We start from the raw sequence: 11,094 nt of genomic DNA on the forward strand, positions 1-11,094 counted from the left end.
CGGGGGCCATGCATGCAAGCGACCTGCGTGACGAGCTTCTGTGTGCTCGCAGGCCCATCCGCACGACTGTATCCATGTGTCTGTGCCTATGGCTGTGGATCTGTCCGTTGCCCCCAATCCAACTGTGAATCCCCCGCTGCCTTGCTGTGCTCTGGGCTCAGTGGGATTCTGTGTGCCAGGCACCCCCAGGGACTCAAGCTTTAGGGGCTCCCACTGCTAACCCGCCATGCATCTCCCATCCCTGCTTGATGCTGCAACAGGAACCCGAGGCAGGTCTTCAAAGGGAGCACTGGGCGGTGGAAGAAGGAGGGCAGCATCAGGATTAAAATTGTGAGCTAGCCCTGCTCCTTCCGGCTCCAGCCCTGGCCCGGGGCCTTTCCTCCACAGACAGGCTTTGATTTGACAACCGCAGGGCCAGGATGAGGGGCTTCTGGGAACAGTGATGGGCAGCGCTGGTGGAGGGAGAGAGCTGCCCCTCCCACGCAGCAGGTCCCTTGGCCTGTAGAATAGGCTGCCAATAGGGCCGGTCAGAGGAACCCTCCCTCCTTCCTTCCTGTCCTCCTCTCCCCTCCCCTCCCCTCCCTTTCCTTCCCTTCCCTCCCCTAAACACCTTTTCCAGAGGATTCCAAGGCTTCACTTACTCTGATACTTAATGATTGTGGGATGGTGGGCAAGGGCTCCCCCTGTTTTTAAAGGTCGCCACTCTCACCAGCCAGGGTTGTTAGAATCATGTAAATGCAGGCACGAAACGAGCCAGGCGGTGCCAGGCTCCCCAGAGGAAGGCAACGAAGGGTAGCCATCCATTTGTACGGTGGATCAATAAGGCATCGCCCCAGAAAACTGGCTTCTACCAGTAGCAGACACGGGCAGACGAACAAATAGTGCCGTAAGAGTCTTATAAAAGGCGGGGTGCTGGGGTAGCTTGGAGGGGGTTCAGAAGAGTAAGGGCCACGTTCCCTAGGAAAGGTACAGGATTAGGAAGAGCTTCTTGGAGGAGGTGACTTCTGAATCCTAAAGACTAATTGGATTTCGCTAAGTGGGTGCCAGGGGAGGGTGGCCAGGCTGAGGAGAAGACTTTGCCAGGGTGTGGGAGGGAAACTGCTAAGGCACTGTGGGGCATCCCCGCCTCCAGTTTCTGTGTGGGAAGCGGGCCGCAGGCTGCAGGGCCAGGCAGGTCAGTGAGTGATCAGTGCCCCAGGGAGAACTTACGCAGGCTGGGAGTGCCAGGCTGAGGGGCCTCAGTAAAACCTTTCTAGGCCCTACAACGGCTTCCACTCAGGTGGCAGGCTGCCTGTGGTGGCCGCCCACCTGCCCCTTCCTGCCCCTTCACAGGCCTGCTGGGAGGGCTGTGGCATGTGGCCTTCAGGGGTCAGCTCCCACACACAGATGCCCCAGCAGTGGAAGGCAGCTGCACCCAAGATCCCAACCACCCCCTGCCTCCCCGCCCCAGCCCAAGCTGGGGACTGACCAGAGCCCTGGGGGTGTCAGGGTCAGGCCATTGCAGCCCAAGTCAGGACTTGGGGCTGACCTAGCTCCAGAACTTCCCCAAGAGAGGTCAGCTGAGGCTGCCGGGAGCCTGCCTTGCAGCTGCACCGGGACCTCTTCCTCTGCCCCCCTTCCCCCTCCCGTCCCTCCCTGCAGAGGCTCCCCTCCATTGCAGGGGCCTCCCTAACCGAAGGTTGGCTGCTAAGGCCACTCACCTCTGCCTACGTTGTCTGTCCCCCCCCCCCCCCACCTCTTCCTGCACTAACCTTCTTTTCCCTTGGACTCACACCTGCCTACAGGGAGGTGCAACACGCAGGCGGGTAGGTACAACTCCAAGTCCTTGCAACTCCAAGTCCTTGCTCAGCCTGTAGCTGTCGCCCAGGTCAGGAAGCAGCTTTTACCAGCCCGCGGAGTCCCTTTGCGCCCCCCCGGGATCACGCCTGAGCCAAGGGTCACTGAGCTGGCCTTGCGACCCCGCTGCGACCCAGCTGCGCCAGCCCCTGAGTCTGCGAGCTGCCCCTAAGCCGCCCAGCTTCTTGGGAAGGGAGGGGAGCCCCAGAGGGCAGTTAGCCAAGGAGGGGGCTCCCTCCAAGGACCCCAAGGCTGGCGGGCGGGGCTCCGGGAAGGGCGGGGCTAAGGGGATCACAGCCCCTCCCCCAGCTCACTGGGGCTGCACCTGCTACCCTTACCCACCTGTCTGCTGCCTGCCTCCCTCCCTCCCCCACTCATCCCCCTCCCTCCCTCCTTCCTCTTCCCTCCTCCCTCTCCCCTCCCTCCCTTTCCTTCCTCCCTCCCTCTCCCTCCTCCCTCTCCCCCCTCCCTCTCTCCCTCCCTCTCTCCTTCCCTCCTCCTGCCCTCCTCCTTCTCTCCCGCCCTTCCTCCTGTCCACAAGCACTTACTGCGCCCACGTGCCAGGCCCGGTGCTAAGGGAAAGTGAAGAAAACCAACACAAGACTTTCTGCAGCTTACACTTGAGCCAAGCAGTGAGCACCTGAGATAGCCATTAACCCCATGACCCTGTGATCCCACCTGGGCGGTGGGGGTGGGAGGTTCACATGTGTGTTGCTCTCCCACAGATGCCCTTTTGGCATGAGAGAGTCCTTCAGTCTCTGAGCTCGGTTCCCCAAGGCCCCTTGTTGCTGGGTGAGCCAGCCCTAGGCTGCTGTTGCCAAGCACCCAAAAGATCTCCTTCCCCTTTCTGGCTTTTGTTTTGTAAAAACACATTTTCAGGGGAATTTTGCTGCATGGTCCAGAGGGGGAGGGCTGGGAGGGGGTGAGGTGGAAGCAGCTGGGGTAGAGAACTGGGGGTTTCTCCCACCCTGCAGAAGAGGGTCAGGCTTGGGGGGTGGGGAGGGTGCTCTGGGGCCTTAGAGGGGAGTGGTCAGCCTGCTCCTCACACTAGCTCCCAACCCTGGCAAAGACCCAGATGATCCCTCATACACTCACAGGCTTGGTGGGGACACCGTGGAGCTTCCAATCTTCCTGGTTTATAGGAAATCTGCTATTACCTGTGACGTCCAGGGCAGAGCAGCTAGCCCCTGAAGGGTACATAACCTCTAAGGCCCCCAGGACCCTTACTTGAGTGGGGAGGAGCCTCACGGTCTGCCAAGGTGGGGTTTCCTACCCTGATTCATGTTCAAACTGCTGGCCTCTGAACTATCATGTTTTTGTCTAACTCCAGTGTTGACCTCGATCCGGAACCCAGATCTGTTTGTCCAGCAGCTTTCCCCACACCTGAGGCACTGACCAGGACCCAATGCTACGGAGGGAGGAGGAGGGAGGATACCCTTCCCAGGGAATTTGTAAGGATTAAATGAGATAATTTACATGCAGCAGTGAGCACAGTGCCTGGTCCATGGAAAGGGCCCGATAAACATTAGCTGTTGTTATTAATGACCTGCCCAAGCATGCAGGAAGCAGAACATAGGCCCAGAGGCATGGAGGGGCTTGGCATGTTCAGATCATTCGATTCCAAACAGCTGGTACAGTACCAAGCTCGTGGGATGGTATCAGACATAGAAGAGCGACCCAGGATCTAGAACACGTGTGCGATCACAGGCACCATACAAGGGGGTTGCGATTTCTTCCCGCAAGCCCTGGGAAGTACTGATGTGGTTTGTTTTTTTTTTTAAGATTTCATTTATTTATTCATGAGAGACACAGAGAGAAGCAGAGACACAGGCAGAGGGAGAAGCAGGCTCCATGCAGGGAGCCCCACGTGGGACTCGATCCCGAGTCTCCAGGATCAGGCCCTGGGCTGAAGGCAGCCCTAAACTGCTGAGCCACCCGGGCTGCCCAGTACTGATGTTTTATCAGCAGGAATGCACAGTTTCGAGATCCCACTGGGCCACAGTGTGAAGGTGGATCTGATGGGGGGGGTGGGGGGACACGACTCAAGGATGTGCTGTTACCTGCCACTGACCCTGGTTTATGCCCTCAGTGTCTGAGTGGCAACATAAGGAGAAAGGGGGAGTCTAACCTATTTTCCAGCAGCAACTGGTTTTTAGTGAGTCAGCAGCTTTAGAATGTTAATTGTACAGTCAGGAAAGCGATAGAGCAGGAGAGAAAATAAAACAACAGAAACCTGTAAGGAGATCGCAAGTGTGATTCTATAGGCGACAATGATTCGGGGACACAGAAGTGTCAGAGTTTCTGAAATCCTGACACCTTCCTTCCCATCCTGTGTTCTACCCACTGACCCCGGGAGACCTCCTCTTTAGCTTGTGCCTTAATTAGGACTTCTTATCACAAGCAGCAAAATAAACAGAGCCTCTGTCCAACAGGCTTAAACAGCAAAGCGAAGGTACTGACTTGCATAACTGAAAAGCACTAGAGGGAGGCTAGCTTCAGGTGAAGCTTGATCCAGGGGCTCACACAACGTCATCTAAGAATTGGTGGCTCTCTGTCCTGCTATCTAGATGATCTCCAGCCACCCGGCTTACCCTTGCAATTAGGATGGCTGCGTTGGTGCCTGACTTCGCATCCTGACTAGTCTTTCCAAAGTGGGGGTTGGGGGGATTGGGGAGTTGAGGGGGGAGGCGGAGTCTCTTTCCTGGTAGAAGAATTCCTCTTTCTGAGAATAGCTGCCCTTTCCTTCCCTCACTAACATCCATGTCTCCTTGCTTCCCATTGCCCTTGAGAGCTTATACGGCCCTCCTAAATTTACCAAGCTGCCTGCTGGAGGCTGGGAGACACACTTGCCTTGGAACTGACCGTCCTCACTCAAACCACGTCAAAGAATGACACAAGAAGGGTGGGGGCGCCTGGGCGGTTCAGTTGGTTAAGCATCTGACTTCAGCTTAGGTCATGATCTCAGGATCCTGGAGCGGGGAATCTGCTCCTCCCTCTGTCCCTCCCCCCAGCTCATGCTCTCTCTCAAATAAATAAATAAAATCTTAAAAAAAAAAAAAAAAAAGAAAGAAAGAAAGAAAAGAAGAGGAAGGGTGGTTTCCTAAATGAAACTGCCCTCAGGAAGTGGGGTAGGGAGGTGCCTGGGTGGCACAGTGAAGCAACCAACTCAGGGCATGATCTCATGGTCATGGGATCAAGCCCTGCATCAGGCTCTGCGCTCAGCATAGAGTCTGCTTGTTCCCCTCTCTCTACTCCTCCCCCTGCTTGCACACTCTCTCTCTCCAGTAAAAAAGTAATTAATTAATTAATTAATCAAATCTTTAAAAGGTGGGATATGGACACAGGCCACCATGACATTGTTTCTCTGTGTGCCCTCAGCCGCAGTGACCACTCCTCCTAGACTTCGGGCTCCTCCTCTTTTCCCATCCTTGAAGCCTAGGGTCCCCACGGTGTCGTATTGGGTCTTCTCTCTCCTGAGCGGCCACCCCCTTCCACCTCCTCCGCCCACCCCTTCGTTGACCCCTGGACCCACACTGCCGGTCCAGCTCTCACTCCTGTGCTGTGACACTGTGGATCCCACCGCCTGCTGGCCCCTTGCCCTCAGAGGTGCCGCTGAGGCCTGGAATCCACCATATCTAACACCAAACTCATCCTTACCCCACCCCCAAACCCACGCTCCCAAACTGCTTCCCTCTCTGTTCCCACCACCGTCACTGAGTTCGAAAATTGCTCAGCCTGGACCCTTCCTCCCCTGTCCCCCAAGACATAACCAAGCCCCGACTCTTAATGGCCCTGGAATCCATCCACCTCTTTCTAGCCCCAGTGCCCGTTCACGTTAGGTGCTCAGGGATCCTGGGGTGACTGATGGATTCCATATTAGCCAAGGTCCCACCCATGTTCTCTACAACCTCCTGTCTGCTCCGGTGACCACCAGAGTGGCCTTGCCTTGAGGGCAGGGCCTGTATCACTGTAACTGCTGCCTGACCAGAGCCTGGGACAGTGCCTGGTACCTAAAGATCTCCCCAGAACTGTGTGCATCAAACAGATGAATGGATGGATGAGAGAGGAAAGAGAAGAAGAGGGCTTCCTGGGGGAAAGAGGCAGGATCTCTGAAGGCCTGGGAAAACAGAGGGGGCCCCAGGCCCCTTGTACTGGTGTTGCAGCAGCGCCTCTCGGGGGGCGGAGGGCTGCCCACCACCTGGCAATGGAACTGCAGAGAAGCTTCTGTGTGAGGCAGCCAGTAGAGCAGGGTTCTGAGGATCCTGAGCCTCTCCGGACCCTGGGATTCCCTTAGTACAGTTAGCCCATTACCACTCGGAGCAGCTAAAAGTCGGATCGCTCCATTTCTTGTTTGAATGTTTCAGAAAACTAGCACATCAAGGCAGGGGCCCTCGGGCACAGAGCATGCTTGCTCGTCGCCCACCCTGGTCACGGGTGCCTGGCATGTGGGTTAACGACACCTAGGAGTTCAGCTACTGCAGTGACATTAAAATGTGCAGCGGGGAGAAGGCAAAAGGAGCCTGCTCGGCTGTAAAAGGCTCACAAACTTTATTGACCTTCTGTGACTTGGCAGAAATGGCCAGCTGGTGGCAAACACACAGATGTGGAAACAGACACGTGGCTCCGTGACTTTGGTCTTCCCTCTGAGGTCTCTGCACTTTTACACAAAGGCTCACTCTGACCTGTCTCCTGCTGGACAGGGTCCCCCTTCAGCCCCTCAGGCTTGGAAAGAAAGGTAAGGAAGGAGAACTCTTGGCTTTGTTGTGCCATGCAGGGCAGCTCACAAGCATTATCTTCTTTAAACCTCACATTAACCCTGAAAACAAACACCTTCCCCTTCCCCATTTTTATAGACGAAGAGACAAAAGCCCAGAGAAGTCCCCTGACTTGTCAGAGGCCGAATGAGGGGTGAGTAGCAAAAACGGGACCTGCATGCACATCTATCCTTCCCATAGACCCAGTCACCAGGCCGACTACACAACCATGTTTGGATTTTAGGGTCTCTGTGGGATCCCTGGGTGGCTCAGCAGTTGAGCATCTGCCTTTGGCCCAGGGAGTGATCCTGGGGTCCCAGGATCGAGTCCCACATCAGGCTCCCTGCATGGAGCCTGCTTCTCCCTCTGCCTGTGTCTCTGCCTCTCTCTGTGTGTGTATCTGTCATGAGCAAATAAATAAAATCTTTAAAAAAAAAAAAAAAAGAGGGATCCCTGGGTGGCGCAGCAGTTTAGCGCCTGCCTTTGGCCCAGGGCGCGATCCTGGAGACCCGGGATCGAGTCCCACGTCAGGCTCCCGGTGCATGGAGCCTGCTTCTCCCTCTGCCTGTGTCTCTGCCTCTCTCTCTCTCTCTCTCTCTCTCTGTGACTATCATAGGTAAATAAAAAAAAATTAAAAAAAAAAAAGATTTTAGGGTCTCTATAGTCTGCATCACAGATGTGAGCAGTGCAGGGGCCTGGGGATGTTCATACTTCCTTAGGCTCTGGCTCCCGAGAAGAATCTTAAGACGATAATACACACGTACCGTGATAGATTCTCTGTCTGATTTCTCATGAGGGACTCAACTTTCATGATGCTGCTTAAAACTTGCTTTCTTCTCTCTCTTTTATTAATATGGAGAGGTTCCAAGAAGAAAACCAAAAGTAAGTCATAAAGCTTCTTGGTCAGATTAACCTTTGTTCACACACACAAACACTTGGGGCGCCTGGGTGCCTCAGTTGGTGGAGCATCTGTCTGACTCTTGATTTTGGCTCAGGTTGTGATCTCAGGGTCATGAGATTGAGCCCCGAGTGGGCTCTGCACTGGGGGTGGAGCCTGCTTAAGATTCTTCCTCTCCCTCTGCCCACCCCCATCTCCCTGTCTCTGTCTCAAAAAACAAAACAAAGCAAAAAACTACTAACAAAACTTATCGTAGTAATCATTTCACAAGATATACATGTATCAGATCGTCCTGTTGTACACCTAAAACTTATTAATGTCATCTGTAAATTATATCTCAATAAAATTTGGGGGGAAATTGAAGTATAAATTTTAAAAATTCAGGGACGCCTGGGTGGCTCAGCGGCTGGGCGCCTGCCTTTGGCGCAGGTCGTGATCCTGGGATCCGGGATCGGGTCCCGCATCAGGCTCTTACAAAGAGCCTGCTTCTCCCTCTGCCAGTGTCTCTGCCTCTGTGTCTCTCATGAATGAATAAATAAAATCTTAAAAACAAAACAAAACAAAAAAACTTACGGAAATCAGATTTTGGTCAATTTTATGTGAAACAAATACGTTTTCTCCATCTTTCACTGTATAATCTCAGATACATGCTAGCATGTCTTGTTTCTAGATGTAGCTCAAACGATTACTTCACAAGGACCATGGGGAAGGCGGTGGGAGGCTGTATTCGTTTTCTATTGCTGCCATAAAAATTGTTAGAAATTTAGTGGCTTAAAAGCAATTGAATTTACTGCCTGAGGTTTGAAGTCTAAAGTGGGCCAGCAGGTCTCCTGGAGGCTGTGGGGGAGAACCCATCTTCTAGCTTCTGGGGTCCACCTTGATTTGTGGCCCCTTCCTCTGTCCCCAAAACCAGCATCGTAGAATCTTCTCTTCTCCCTGGCTCTGTTTCCCTCTTTCCATCTTTTTTATTTGAGCCTCCTGCTTTCTTTTATAAGGATCCCTGTGATTACATTGGGCCCATCCAGATAATCCAGGATAATCACCCCATCTCAAAATCTTCAATAGGCCAAGAGGGCATAAGGTTACACAGCCACAGGTTCTAGGGATTAGGACATGGACATCTTTTGGCAGGCTTATTCAGGGAAGAAAGGGAGGAGGGGAAGGAGGGAGGGATTCTAATATTATTCCAAAGCATAGCCATCTCTCCTCCAACTCTGGCACTCTGGAACTTTCTACATGCAGCGTGACCTAAGCCTCATCACAGAACTCTTCTTCCAACCCCACCTAAAAGGTGACATCCTTGTTCTTCAAGGGCTGTCACATTGCCTTGTTTGTCTCTTACTCTCTCCTGCCCCACCCACCCCACCCCCAATGGGGAGCAGGGACAACTTCTGGAAATCAAACTCTTGTGCAAAGTAATCAACTCCCTGGGCTGGGTCTTACTTCCTTGCCAGGCTCTAGGCGCCTGGAAGCCTAGGGTCAAGTCTTCAGCTCTTGCTATTGTTGTTTCGTACCCAGAACGCCTGGCCTGGCATCAGAGAGAAAAGGAAGGAAGGGGATCTAGAAGAAAGGGAGGGAGCTGCTGCCCTCAGCCCAGCAGGCCTTGCAAACAATCCTGCACCAAGGCGGCTCCCTTTCCGGAGGGCCTCCACCCACCTGGGACCCAGCTGGACTTCTTTCTTCCCTTGGGGGCTTGGGTTTTCTATGAGCCACCTGGGAGCAAAGACTCTGCAGGAGGACCCGGCTGGAGCCACCGCAAGAGCAACAGGGACACTTGGCATGAAGTCGAACCTCTTTTGGGGTTCTGCTGGGAGTGGCGGGGTGAGGAGGCAAGGGGACAGTTTCTGGCACAGGGACAGAGTTCAGTGTCTTGCTCAGAGGCAGGGTGATGGACTGGATGGCTTCTCGGGGTCACTACCACTTTGGCAGATCCAGAAGTGCTGCGTCCCCACCCCTGCAAACCTGCTTCAGCCTTCCTTCTCTGAAGCCTCCAGACTTGAGATCTCCCTGGACAAATGGCCATGGAAACCTTTTTCCCTCCAGACTTTATTTTTATTTTTAAAAATATTTTATCTATTTATCTGAGAGAGAGAGAGAGAGAGAGCAGAGAGCACAGTCAAGGGAGAGGCAGGCGCCCAGCTGAGCCAGCAGCCAGATGTGGGGCTCCATCCAGGACCCTGGGATCGTGACCTGAGCCAAAGGCTGACATTAACTGCAGACTGAGCCACTCAGGCGCCCTTCCTCCTGATTTTAAAAATAGTACATACCTCTTATTGTTTAAAAAAAAAAAAAGAAGCCAACAATTTCAGAAAAACATAAAGAAGGAGCAAAATCCAATACCCATAATCCAGATGTCTGGAAGGAACCATGGTTAACATTTTAGCCTATTTCCTTCCCGCCTTCTTACTCTGCATATGTATTTGTAATTACTATTACTGTGAGCCGCTTCTTTCTGGGGTCTTCAGGGAAGGGAGCATCTGGAGATGAACTTCCTCCAGGCATCCCTAGAAGGTGGGTGCCATTCCTGCCCTCTATTGCTTTGGCCCAAGTCACCAGCGGGGAGGTTGAACCTTCTTGGCAGTGGCCCTGGGACCTTAAGGAGGATTTCAATCCTGTACTGAATGAGAGCAGAAGACGGTGTCCAAGTGTTACAGGATTGGGGTCCTCTGTGGTGGGGAGGTGAAGATGGAGGTGGAGGAGGAATCTGCCCATATTCCCTGCACCTGTGAGCTCTCCTGCTTGGGTGTCTTTCTGCCTCTCCTGTCCTCCTGCCGCCCCTCCCACTTCTTACCTCTTCCCACTCACCCCCTTCTGGGAATGACCTCTCTCCTCCAAACGAGGAGGAATGAGGAACTCTTTTTTTTTTTTTTAAGATGTTATTTATTCATGAGAGACACACAGAGAGAGGCAGAAGGCACAGGCAGAGGGAGAAGCAGGCTCCATGCAGGGACTCGATCCCAGGACCCCGGGGTCACAACCTGAGCTGAAGGCAGATGCTCAACCGCTGAGCCACCCAGGCTCCCCTGAGGAACTCTTGAATCCCTTCCTGCACCACCCACGTTCCCATCCCCTGGCTCTGAATGACGGTGGCTTGTCTCCACTGCAGCCAGCTGCTTGTGCTCTACATGACCAGTAGGTCTCTGCAGGAGGGTGCAAGGGGGCAAGGGGGGGGCCCTGTTTTCTGGAGCCCAGAGATGGAGGGTAGGGGGGGAAGGGGGGGTGGGGGGGTGGAGGGATCTTTCACCCAAACTTAGCTGCTTCGCCCAACAACGCATCTACAATACGACCTATTGCTCTACCCCAAGACTAATTTCTTCCAGGAAGAAAGTCCCACAACCGTACAAATAATACTTGACACACATAAGAAATTAATATTCTTCCTATTACTCTACTCGTAACTCTATTTCCTGTGAGCAAACACGCTGACCTTATTAGCCCCAAAGAACATTTACCTCCTCTCTGTCAAGGTTAGATGACAAGATATCCTTCATTAACTTGGCAAAAAAGCATATTGCTTTAATTGCTTGGGAAGGAAATTGGGGTGGGCATAGGGTGGTGGGGACGGAGGGGTGAAAAGTCTCTCTCCATCTATTCCACACACATTTT

The sequence above is a fragment of the Vulpes lagopus genome, chromosome 2 (assembly GCF_018345385.1).
Source record: "Vulpes lagopus strain Blue_001 chromosome 2, ASM1834538v1, whole genome shotgun sequence".
Lineage (NCBI taxonomy): Eukaryota > Metazoa > Chordata > Mammalia > Carnivora > Canidae > Vulpes > Vulpes lagopus.